Below are 12,839 nucleotides of genomic sequence, written 5' to 3' on the forward strand. Positions count from 1 at the left end.
TTGGCGGTCCACGGACTGCTAGGCACATGGTGGAGTGGATTCGCCACGCCGCACCGGCAGTCCGACTGCCTGATTATGATTTGGGCACTAGGACCACCAGTTTGCCAGGGAATAGCCACTCCTATGTCAGAGGCAGCAATATGCTTAGTGAGACTGCCACGGTCCCGCCAAGGATATTACAAGTTGACTCTCAGCCAGGCTTTTCATTGCGGTTCTAACCCATGAAAAGCCTGGAAACAAAGACGGCCCTGCAGGGCCCCCCTGTGCCTCAAGCATATGTGGATGCACACAGGGGGGCATAACGTGCTGCCCTCAGGGCATGCACATAGGATCCTGCACAGCATGGATTTTTGAGTTTATGCCGTGCAGGAACCTTGTGAAGAGTTCCTATTGCTGTGCCTTTTTAAAAGGCACTGCTGCCTTTTAAAGGGCACTGCAGGGGGAACTCCCACACCACCTACCTACCAGACCACTGTAAAGTAGTAATCTGGTGGGGGTGGCGGTGAGCTTCGGCAGAGCAGTGGCAAGGCGGTTTGCACCGCTGCGACTCCGCTCTGCTGTAAGGTCATATTTAAGCCCTGAAAGGGTAACATTTGCTATTCCACTCCAACCTATACTAATTTGAAAAAGGTGTTGGACATTAAAGGGATTATATTTGCTACTTCCACTCCAATCTAATCATTTTGGGGAAGGGTCTTGGACACTAAAGGAGTTACATTTACTATTCCTATTTCAATCTAACCATAATGGGGGAAGTTGTTAGAAACTAAAGGGGTGACAATTACTATTCCCACTCCAATCGAAGGCTATTTGAAGAAGATATGGGATGCTTAATAAGGTGAAATGTACTATTTCCTTTGCAATCTAAAACATTTTATATACAGTATAACAAATTCAACATTTTATAAACACAATCAATAAGCCATACTAACGTACAAGTTTTAAATTATAAAATAAACTAATATTCAATTTAAAAACACACTAACAAACACTACAAACATATATTCATATTTAAAAATCAACATATAAAAAACTATCAATAATGAATCTGTTCAAAATATTTCATACAATTCCTAACTTTGAACAATGAGATAAAATTGTTATCCCAATTCATATAGCACCAGTTTTGTATTTGAAAATATCAAATAATTTATTTCGATTAGAATTTAATATTTTATATAAAAAATACTAGAATATTTGTAATATTTACACTTATTTTACTCAAAGATAATAAAGTATAGAACTTTATATAAAAAAAAGCTACTTTTTTTCCTTTTTATTTTGGCAATTCATAAATGCAGAAGTAAACATATAAAACAATGTTTTAGTCTCCAAAACAAATTTGCAATAAGTGAAATAAAACATTTAACATAGAAAGCAAATATCAGGAACAAAGAAAAGCCACAATATTATTTACATTGGTGGGCACAATCTAGCTAGCAACTCTAATTTTTGCTCCAATTCTCAATTGGTTTCCAAATCTTAATGCCCCAAGCTTTAGCCCTCACCCCTTTACAAGCAAAGATCACCTTCTCCTGATTGTACATACCCAAGAGTCTTGATAGCCATATCTGAAAATTAGGGGGATCTGTATCTTGCCAGCGGGCTGTTAATATAATACGATACACAGCTGTCCCCAAAAAAAGCAATGTTTCTTCTTCAGTGGAATGTGACAGTGTATTATCGTACCCCAAAATGTACAAGGTGGGGGATTCGGCGACTGGATGACCAAACACTTCCTGCCAAAATCCCAATATCATATTTTTCAGTACTAATAATTTTTCACACTCATAAAGCATATGAATTAAATGTGCTGAATTTTTTCCACATCTAGGGCATTCTGAATTAGCTCTTTTCCCCCAAGAGTAAAGTTTAGCAGGGGTAAAATATAAATCATAAATGGTCTTATACAACTGTGCTTTTAAATTAGAAGACATAAACAATTTTGTTGACAATAACAATACCTTATTGATATCGACATTGGGGTTGTTTAATTTCCTTGACCAGCCCTGCTCAACAGCAGCAACATCATCCAATTGACTGTAAATTAAAACATCATAGATCATACCAATCCTAGTTGAAGGTCTTAATAGACAGTCAAATATAGGAATATTCTCCAGTGAAATATCTGGACTTTTTAGGTCTAGTATCGTATTGATCTGTATATATTTGAATACACTATTGCTGGGAATAGAAAATTTAAGTTGAAGCTGTTGAAATCTTTGGCTAGCAGGAAGCGACAAGAAGTCACCAAGAGTCGAAACTCCACATGTTTCCCATTTCTTGGCAATCATATCGTATATAGATGGTGGTAATAGGGTAGAGTGCCATAGCGAGGTATACTTATTGTGTTTAGTAATACTCAGCTGTCTTCTAATTTTCTTCCAAATACCCCAAACACTCAGTATAATTTTAAATTTCACTTTTTTGAAGTATGAAGGTTCGAGTTGTCTTACTAAGAGACCTCTTGCCTTATCCCCTATAATCAATTCAAATATTGAGGGAATATAGCTCTCCCCTACTTCACTTCCCAAAGATTTTATATAAAATAGAGGCTTCATCTGATGTAATAGTGCTGCCAGCATATAGTATCCCAAATTAGGAATTGCGAGGCCCCCTCTTATAACTGGGAGAGATAGAAAGCGGATAGATCTCCTTATCTTCCCATATCTCCATATAAACTTGCTCATCTGAGATTCAAGGATCTTAATAATTTTATCGTCCACCAATAACGGAATCGCCCGGAACAGGTATGGAACTCGGGGTAGAATGTTCATTTTGAGAAAATTGCCTCTTCCAATAATCGAAAGATGTATGCCATCTATCCGCTTTAAATCTGTTGCTATTCTTTGTATTAAAGGATCATAATTTATTTTAATAATCTCATCCGTTTTAGAGGATATACGGACTCCCAGATATAGTGCACTATCTACTTTCCTAGAATCTATAAATTGGGTATTTTGGGTACATATAACCATCGTTTTATCCCTATTTAAAGAATACCCCAAGACTTGTCCGAATGCATAAGTAATCTGTTCGATTTCAATTATTGCCTCCTTGGGGTGTGATGTTACTACCGCCACATCATTGGCATAGGCTAATATTTTAGTATCAAATGGACCCAGAGTAATTGGTCTAATTGCCTCGGCATTCAGCAATTTTATAATAAGGGGATTTATATAAAGTGCGAAAAGGATAGGGGAGCATGGGCACCCCTGCCTAGTCCCCCGGGATATATCAAAAAGGCTTGACTCCTGACCCATTGCCAAAACTCTGGCCTTAGGTGAGAAGTACATTGCTTTTAGAGACTTCATAAAACTTGGTCCCATATTATTTTGCTCTAACACTGCCCACAAAAAAGCCCATGAGACTCGATCGAAGGCCTTCTCGGCATCTAGGAGGACCACCGACATCCGGCCCCCCATGACAGCCATGGCATCAAAGAGGGCAATGACACGTCTAGTGTGGTCCGTAGTGCCCTTGCCCGGGATGAAGCCGTGCTGCCACGGAGAGACCAGATGTTCGATCGTCCCCCTGAGCCGATTAGCCAGAATCTTCGAGTCCGAGTTGATAAGAGAGATAGGACGATAGGATGATGGTAGTTTAGGAGGTTTGTCTTTTTTTGGAAAAACCACAATATTTGTTTCCAACCATGATCTAGGGGGATTACCGCTGACTTGAACTCCAATAAATAAGTCAAGAAGTAGAGGAGTTATAATATTATCAAAATCTTATAAAGCTCGAGTGGAATTTTGTCTGGGCCTGCTGCCTTGCCCGAAGCCAATTCTGCTAAAGCATTTTGTACTTCACTCATGGTTATATTTCTTTCTAGATCATGTCTAGTAGCCGTATCTACCCCTAACGTACTTTCTGATTAGGCAGCCCATCTAGTCACTTAATTTTTGATTGTATCAAAGTCAGAAGAATCCTCAATATTATATAATTTCTTATAACATTTTTTAAAGACTTCTAATATTGTTTCAGGTGTTGTAAATTCTTGACCCTCTGACTCAATGCACACAATTGAATTAAGAGATTGTTTTTGCCGAGTACTGAGTGCAAGCTGCTTCCCTACCCTTTCTCCTGCTTCGTAGATCTCATTACGGTGGGATTGATAAGTCTCAGCTGCCCTTTGAGTAAGCTTACTATTTATCTGTTCCTTAAGGATCATCATTTCTCTCAGAATTAAATCCCCCTCTCCATCCTCTCCACCCTGCGCAATTATGGCAGTGTGCTTCTCTTCTTTTCTAGCTAAATTTTGGAGCTGAAGATCATTTAAAATTGCACTCTCTTTCCTCTGCCTAGCTACATAGCTAAGTGTCTCACCCCGTATTGAAGATTTGAAACAATCCCACACCGTGTTTCTAGATGAACTATATTGATTACAATCAAAAAATCCTTGCGCCCATACCTTAATATACTCAATATATCACCTATTGACGAGCAGTTTTCGATCAAAAGTCCAGCTTGTACGAGGTCTGGCCATATTATCTATACTAATAGAGAGTACTAACGGATTATGGTCCGCTATGATCTTTGGAAATTTGAAAATTCTTGGCTGGCTAGTCCAATTACTAGACATCCAAATATAATCGATACGGACGTACTTGTTATGGGGATATGAGAAGTACGTGTACCCTGGGTCTTGTGGCTGATTCAGTTCCCATATATCGGACAGGCCTAAACTTTCCTTTAATTGAAGGAGAGCGCTATAGACTTTAGGCTTACGGCCAGTATATTTATTTCGAGCTTGATTCTGTGCCAGTTCCATTTTTGGCAAGGAGATATTGAAATCTCCACAAAATATAAGTGCCTGAGGCCATGATGACAGTTCCGTCTCAAGATCCTTAATTATAGAGGGGTCATCTTCATTAGGGGCATAAATAGAACATATTGTAATTCCCAGCTTGAGCTCCACGATAACCCACCTACCCATAGCGTCAGCAGCTACCCGTATGGGTTCACCCAAAAATGACTTAGCAAATATAGCGACCCCTCTAGTCCTTCAGGTATGAAATGTACATCCCAACAAGTTGAATCCAGGGACCCTTAATACTCCCCTTTCAGCCCAAGGGATATGAGTCTCTTGAAGACATATAATATCAAACGCATTCTGAGTAATTATCCCATACATTTGTTCTCTTTTTGTCCTATCATTGAGGCCAGCCACATTCCAGGAGCAAAGTTTTATCCTAGCCATGCTATGCTTTGTTTTTTTCCCCAGTCCTGATCTATTATATTACCAAACATAACTCTAAATTCTACGTTAACACTACAGTTTATTTTTCTGATTCTGCTTCTACATTCATGATTGCCTTTTTTAAACATTTTCCCCCAGCTGCGTCCCCCCCCCACTCCCACCTTTGACCCTTGCCCCCCCACCCTCCCAAAAAAAAAGGCAGTTAGACTCCATTAGAGTCTGTGGTGATGAACGTGCATTGTCGCTCTGGTGCTCTCAGTCTAACAATTAGTAATTAACATTAAAATCCCAGACCCATAAGTGAAAAACCAAAAAAGAAAAACAGAAAGAAAAAGATTAAAGAAGGCAGTTATAGACACTTTTATCCCCTCTTTTTCTTCTCATGAGAGGCTATCCAAGTACTCTTTAGCCTGAACCTCAGAGGTAAAGAACGTTGTTTGGTCACCATTAATTACTTTCAACCTAGCCAGATTATTTAAGTATGCCTGGAGCTACTTGTCTTGAAAAGGTTTTATGAGCTGGCGTAAGCGCCACCTCCGCTCAACTGTGGTATGACAGAAGTCAGGGTGTACAAAATAGGTTATGTGACTGCTAGATTTTTTTGCCTCTGGCCTCGCTTTTTCCCATACTGCTTGTCTCAGTATAAAGTTACCAAAATATACTAGTAGAGCTCTTGGATATGCACCGGGTTTTGGGGTATTTCGCATGGTGAGAGGTACTCGATGTGCGCGCTGCACCTCTAGATCCCAATTCCAAGCAGAAAGTTCTGGTAGGGAGTTTAACCATAAAGGAGCGAGCATCCCCCCCCTCCGCTCCTTCAGGGACACCTAGGACCCTCAGATTATTTCTACGTAGGCGGTTCTCCATATCTTCGAGCTTCCACATCACGTCCGAAACCCCCTTCTCATGGGTGTCGATCTGCTCACGATTTACAGCAATCTCGGACTCATTACCAACCACTCTCGTCTCCATCTCAGTCATACGGTCATTGAACGAAGTAATTTTCCCTGAGAGCTTACGGACCACTCCCTGGACCTTCCGTAGCTCTGCTTGTGCCTTCCGGCCATCTTGAGAGGTCTCTTCTCGATGTGCCGCAATAGCTAGCAGCACAGTCTCAATTGAAGGGGCAGACTCGTGAGGCAAGATGGCGGTCGCTTGAGACCGCACTGCGGGACGCTCAGTGCTCTCAGTCATGTAAAACAAACTGACCCCTAATGTGGAAGTGCCACACAGACTACAATTGAGAGGCTATCTTTTTTGAGAACATCGTTACCAAGGAAATGAGGAGTAATCTGTATCGGCTCACGTCAAGTCGAAGCTCTATCTCGAACCTACTTCACACATAATGGGTCAGATACCCCTCTCAAAGAACAGACAACGCGAGTAAAGAATCAAATCCCTGCATTAGCTATGGCAATAGGGCTCGCCCTTATACAATATTACTGTCAGCTTACTAAGAGACATCGAGGCTGCTGCCTGTCCTACCTGCGCTGCTCTGTGGACCCGGATTTGGAGCTGAAGTCAGAGACAAGCGTTCGTGACTGCTACGACCGCTACGAGGGTATGGCTCCGAAGAACGCTGCCTCGGCAGCGGCTGCGGCGAAGACGAGAGTGGTGAGACTCGCTCTTCGTGAAAATATGGAGGCGTCTGTAAGAGGAGGCGCAGCGAAGAGTCCGGTTGCCGTGAGGACCCCAGAGAAGACGCCCGGCAAGTCGAATGCAGCAGCCGGTGCCGTCCGGAAAGGCGGACAGAACGCTCCTTCGGTGGTCGAGCTCCTCCACAAGGCTCCCGGGAGGCTCCTTCCGGGTCAAGGCTCGCAGAGTCAGTCAGGAGCCGAGCGCACATCTCAGACGCTACCAACAGAAGCTGAGTCGGCTGACTCGGCATGTTTTACTGAAATTGAAACTGCTACACACGAAGGTGCACAGATAGAGGGAGGAATTCACCAGGACAAAACGGTGAGCCGAGTCAATGTGGGGAATGAGGAGAGTACTGGCAGTGTGAAGAAAAAAGCATTGACAACAGCAAATGTGTTGAGTATTGCAAATGGGCTGTCTGACTCACCTTCAATTATGAAAACTAATTTGCTGAGCACTCCTCCCTTGACTGTATTTACTGAGATTGTTGATGGCATCCCCGGGGGGGGTAAATGCCACAACAGCTATATCAACTGCACAACCAGAACTGCGAGAAGTGTTGGAAGAAGTGGATGTAGTGTTGGAACAGCTCAATATATCCCCCACGACTAATATAGGCACAGATACTCCACAAAACATAATAAATGCAATCCCTATAATTTCTGCCGAGCCTGAAATTCATAGTTTGGAGCATATACATCCAGATGTAGTTGCAGCTATGTCTATGGAGACCCAGATCGATCATCAGTTAGAAACTCAGGGTACTCCACAGTTGGAACAAGGGGCAGCTCTCCCTGAAGATTTACGAAATCAGAGCGACGATGATACAGACAAGGACAAAGACAGGGATAAGGAAAGGGATAAGGACCCAAGTGATTTTTATTCTTTCTCGGATGAGCTGGGTTGGTCATCGGGCTCAAATTTAAGTGACTCTAGTGATGATGAAACTAGTATTAAGGCTGTGAAAACTGCTCAAAAAATCCTACTAAGACACAGAAGGAGTCAGCATGATACAGCTGAGTTGACATGGGACTACGCATCTACAAGTAGTTTACCACCGGCAGCAGCTTCAGTAAATTTACATGACTCGACCCAGCAGCCGGAATTTGGGACCCCAATAGATAAGTCTGCCCCTTCAATAAAAAAATGCTATTTATATCACTTTTAGTGAATAAACTGTTATATATATTTTTTTTTATTATTTTATCATTTAAATTTTTATTTTTATTTTATTTAATACCTTTATTATGTTTCATTTTTTTTAAATAAAATGTATTATAACTAAAAATTGAACACAATACATTTAGAAAATATATAATATTAATTTGAATATCATTAAAATAACATCCCACTGCTAAAAAAGTACAAAACCATTATTTACATAGTAATACAACTAAAAATACAAATTTCAACAATTTCATAACTAATAAATTATCTTACTACAAACATGAAAAAATTATTGAATAATCATATAGAATCAAACACACTACAATAAATGACATACTACTTAACACAATACATACAACAATATGTTCATCATTGATACTTTTTACAATAATATTAACCACAACACTAATCACTATGGAGCTTATTTTTGAGCTCCATACACCTCTATAGAGTCCCTTTGTGTAACACTTCGGCAGGGCAAACTATGAAATCATACCTACGAGGCCACGCAAAGCCATTTTGCGTGGCATTGAAAGGCCTCATAGATATGTAGTAAGACAAGGCAGCACAAATCGCTGTGTTGCCTTACTCTGTGCTCAGGATAGGGTCTGTGGGTGTTACGTAGGGTGTTCCCATGCGACACCGATAGATGTTGATGCTTCTTCAGATTCACAACAACATGCGAACCTGGGGATGCGCTAAAACCTTACACCTCTCAAGGTGAAGTGTAAGGGGAAGAAATAACTTTATTTCTCCTTGTTTATTCCATTTTCCATGTTTGCACCCATGGAAAGAGCGAAAAGCCTCTCAGGATTCATTTTGTGCATTAATGCACCCCTTCTGATCAAGTTATGGGTGAGCACACAGCCTTGTTGCAACTGCTAATTATTATAGATCCTATGGGATAAAGCAGGGCCCGCTAACTTTACTTGAACCGAGGTTCTACTGCATAGCAGCTAACAGCTTCTAACAGGATGGAATTCTCCAGCTATCACATTTATTGGACAATATGCTTCTACCAACTCCAACAAATGTTGGGGCAGAATTAGAAGAAACTGACGCATCTCTGCATTTTAGCAGAGATGCTTCCCCTGGTGTAGCTATCGCATTTCCATCTCAATATCACATAACCAGACTAGATAGAGTTGTTAGCAGAGGCGGGGGATAGCAGTGGCCTCTAAAGAAGAATTTGAAATCATTCAGCTAGACTCTTGTATCACTGAAAAAGCGGAAATACTTATTTTTAAAATCATAATTCAATCCAACATGGAGAGGGGCCCTAGTATACAGACCCCCAGGTCAAAAACACAACTTTGTAAATCAGTTACTCGAACAAATCGCCCCACATGTATTAGCTGCAGATAACTTTATCCTTATTGGTGATTTTAACTACCATGCAGAGTTATCTTCGGACCCTGATACCAATCAATTGGTAACTACTCAGTAGACATTGGGTCTGGTCCAGAAGTTAGTGGGACCCACTCATCAGGCCGGCCACACTTTGGACGTGCTATTCACTAATTCAACTAAACTTAGAGTAGAGCAATCTTTAACACTATTCTGGACTGACCACAATCTATTAAAATTCTGTATTCCCATTGATACTTTAAACAACCGTTCTAACAAGGACTTTAAATGTGTCAGGCCATGGTGTAGAGTCACTAAAGCAGCATTCTCAGCTCACTTTAACTGCCAGTCTGTTTCCCAAACAGAAAATATAGACCAGGTAGCAACATCTTTTGAAGACGCAATCACTTGGCACCTTTGTCAAGGGTTCAGGTCAAGGCCAAAGCGCCGCCTTGGTTTACTTCAGCATTAAAAATTGACAAAATGTCCAGCAGGACTGCTGAACGTTATTGGAGGAAAACTAATACAAATGAAGATCGTATGAAATATAATCAGATTCATTGTTTCTATTTAAATAACATAAAACAGGCTAAACAGCTGTACCTGACTAATAATATCAACAATGCCGTAAACTCCAATAAAGAGCTCTATAAAATATTGAAGGAGTTTACCACTCCCTATACTGACCAGCACATCCATACCCCCACTCAAGAATGGGTAGATACATTGTCCTCCTTATTTGATGAAAAGATTTAAACGATATATAGGTCTTTCCCTCATCATGACATTAATAATGTAGACTCCCATCTGGTCATTACCAGGCATCTCATTTTGCCTTTAATATCGGAATTTAGAGCAGTTACTCAGGAAGAAGTCTCCGCAGCCCTAGTCAAGATCAAATCAGGCTCCCAACAGACGCTCTTCCACCCCGTTCCTGCACAAACATAGCCCCTCTTCTCATAACTAAATTGACAGAGATATTTAGTATGTCTCTAGATCAGGCCACGGTCCCCACTAGATGGAAAGTAGTGCAAGTAAAGCCAATCTTAAAAAAGCCCACTTCAGATCCAAGGGTGCCTGGCAACTACCGTCCTATCTCGCTGCTGCCATATTTTGGGAAGGTACTTGAATCCCTGGTCAATAAACAGCTTACTTCCCACTTGGAAAACCACGGACTTCTCGACCCGTCACAATTAGTGTTCAGGGCTGCACATAGTACTAAAACAGCAGTAGTAGAGGTGGTTGATAATATTAGGCAGACACTGGACAACAGAGAATCAGCCATGCTGGTCCTTTTAGATCTGTCAGCCGCCTCCGACACCATCTTTCACAGCATTTTAGAACAACGGCTTTGGAAGATGGGAGTCAGGGGAAAGACCCTGGGCTGGTTCAAGAATGAACTAATGAACCATACAACTACAGTACAAATAGATACCCTGGCCTCACGTAGTAGATCGGTGAGCATTGGAGTCCCTCAGGGCTCCATCCTCAGCCCAATGCTTTTCATCCTCTATGCTACACCTCAGGGTAATCAGGTCCTATTGCTTTGAGGCAGAGTCATACGCTGATGACACTTAGCTGTTAATCACGTTTGGTCCTGATCCTACAGACACAATGATCCGCTTTAAAAATTGTATGATCCACATCAACAACTGGATGGTAAATAACAATTTACAGCTCAACTGTAGTAAGACCGAGGTCATCCTGTTTGGCAAGGCCGAGGAGTACTGGTCCAATAATTGGTGGCCCCAAGTGTTGGGCCCATGCCCATCTCCTAACAAGCAGTGCTTAATCTCGGAATAACAATAAATTGTCAATGAAAAATCATGTAAATTTTCCAATAGGCACTTGCTATGGGATTCTGCAGAAATTACACAAAATCTTTAAGTGGATCCCAATTGAATTCAGGAAACAATTAGTACAGGGACTGATTGTAAGTCATATGGATTAAGGGAATGCCTTACTAGCCTCCATAAACGAAGATCTATCTGCAAAACCTCAGATCTTGCAGAATACGGTTGCCAGACTCATTTTGAATCTTCCATCGAGATCTCCATCAGCTCCTAGTCTGAGGATTTTGCACTGGCTCCCGGTAAAAAAGAGAGGTTGTTTTAAAATAATATGCCTTACCCACAAGAGTATACAAGGAACTGGACCTAGTTACTTAGCTAAAAAACTAAACTGGTATCAGCCAGGTAGACCTTTAAGATCCACTACAAAACATCTCCTCACCCCGCAACAAATTCGCACTGTAAGAAACGGTGGTCGTTCTTTTTCTTTTCTTTCCCCATACCTTTTGGAATAAGCTCCTGTCTCATCTTCTTTCCATCTTGGATTACAAACTTTTTCGGAAGGAACTAAAAACGTGGTTATTTGAGCATCAATAATGTTGTCCAATTCTGACTGCTAGCCCATATGAAGTCTTTGCAAGTGCCATGAGACTTAAAAAGTCCCTCTGACTAGACTTGACTTGATGCGTCAGTTTAATTGCCTCACGCAATAAAAAAAAATCGGCCAGCATGGATGCGTTGCATTTACAATGCGGCGCACTGTGATGCAAAGATTGACAGATGCATCAAGCATCTGTTGGCGTAAAGGTAACGCATTGCTGGAGTCGTGTCGCAAGCACGACGCAACTCCAGCAATGCCCAGGAATTCCTATTGTGCTGCGTCACTGCTAACGCCTGCTTCAAGCAGGCATACGGTTTTGATGCAGTGGCATCGTAGAAGTGATGCAGTGAAATCCTGTAGATTTCTCGGCGCCACTTTTACGAGGTTTTCTTGCGCCGAAACGCCCGCCCTGCATACATTACTGGTGTTGTGTGTCCGCTGATAGCGCTTAGATACCTCTGGGTGATAAGGCACTTTACAAGCTCATAATAACATAACATAACAACATAACATAACATAACATAACATAACATAACATAACATAACATAACATAACATAACATAACATAACATTATACCTGATGCAGGTATAATGGAACGCAGGGCTTTACAACATGACACATCTCCCTAGATGCATGACGTTGTAAATGTGTGGCAACGTGTCGCATTGTTTACAGTACTGCTGCATCACAAAAGTGATGCACTGGTGGCGTAAAAGTGGCTCAAGCGGCTTGTAAATCTGTCACGTTGATTCAAAGTCCAAGAAGTAAGCATACAGTAGTTCCCCAGCTTTAAAATGTTAGCGACCATAGACAGTGCTAACGTTTTGTGTGGTGTATCATTCAAAGAAGCCTTTTAAAAGATTTGCAAAAGATTCTGGTGTGCAACCCACGTTTCTAGTTCATGTAATAACTTCAAAATCAAGTAGGACCATCAGTCAGTAGTTTGATAGCTCTCTGTGGGAGGCTGTTTTATATAGAGGGCACAGCAATGCCCCCCTTCCATGTAGTCAGTACAACCTGTTGATTTTTGCCTGCTTCCCCCATGCATCTTCATGGCCCACTCAGATGTTTTCATGGCCCTCCCAGTTTTAGAA

The 12,839-nt window shown here is 41.4% G+C and overlaps 1 protein-coding gene across 1 annotated transcript in view; it reads right to left on the minus strand.

Annotated features, from left to right (window-relative positions):
- Nucleotides 1-12,839, minus strand: part of LOC147731512 (retinol dehydrogenase 7-like) — a 251,079-nt gene that overhangs the window by 160,476 nt on the left and 77,764 nt on the right. The window lies entirely within an intron of this gene.

This window comes from Lissotriton vulgaris, chromosome 2_1, assembly GCF_964263255.1.
Source record: "Lissotriton vulgaris chromosome 2_1, aLisVul1.2, whole genome shotgun sequence".
Classification (NCBI taxonomy): domain Eukaryota; kingdom Metazoa; phylum Chordata; class Amphibia; order Caudata; family Salamandridae; genus Lissotriton; species Lissotriton vulgaris.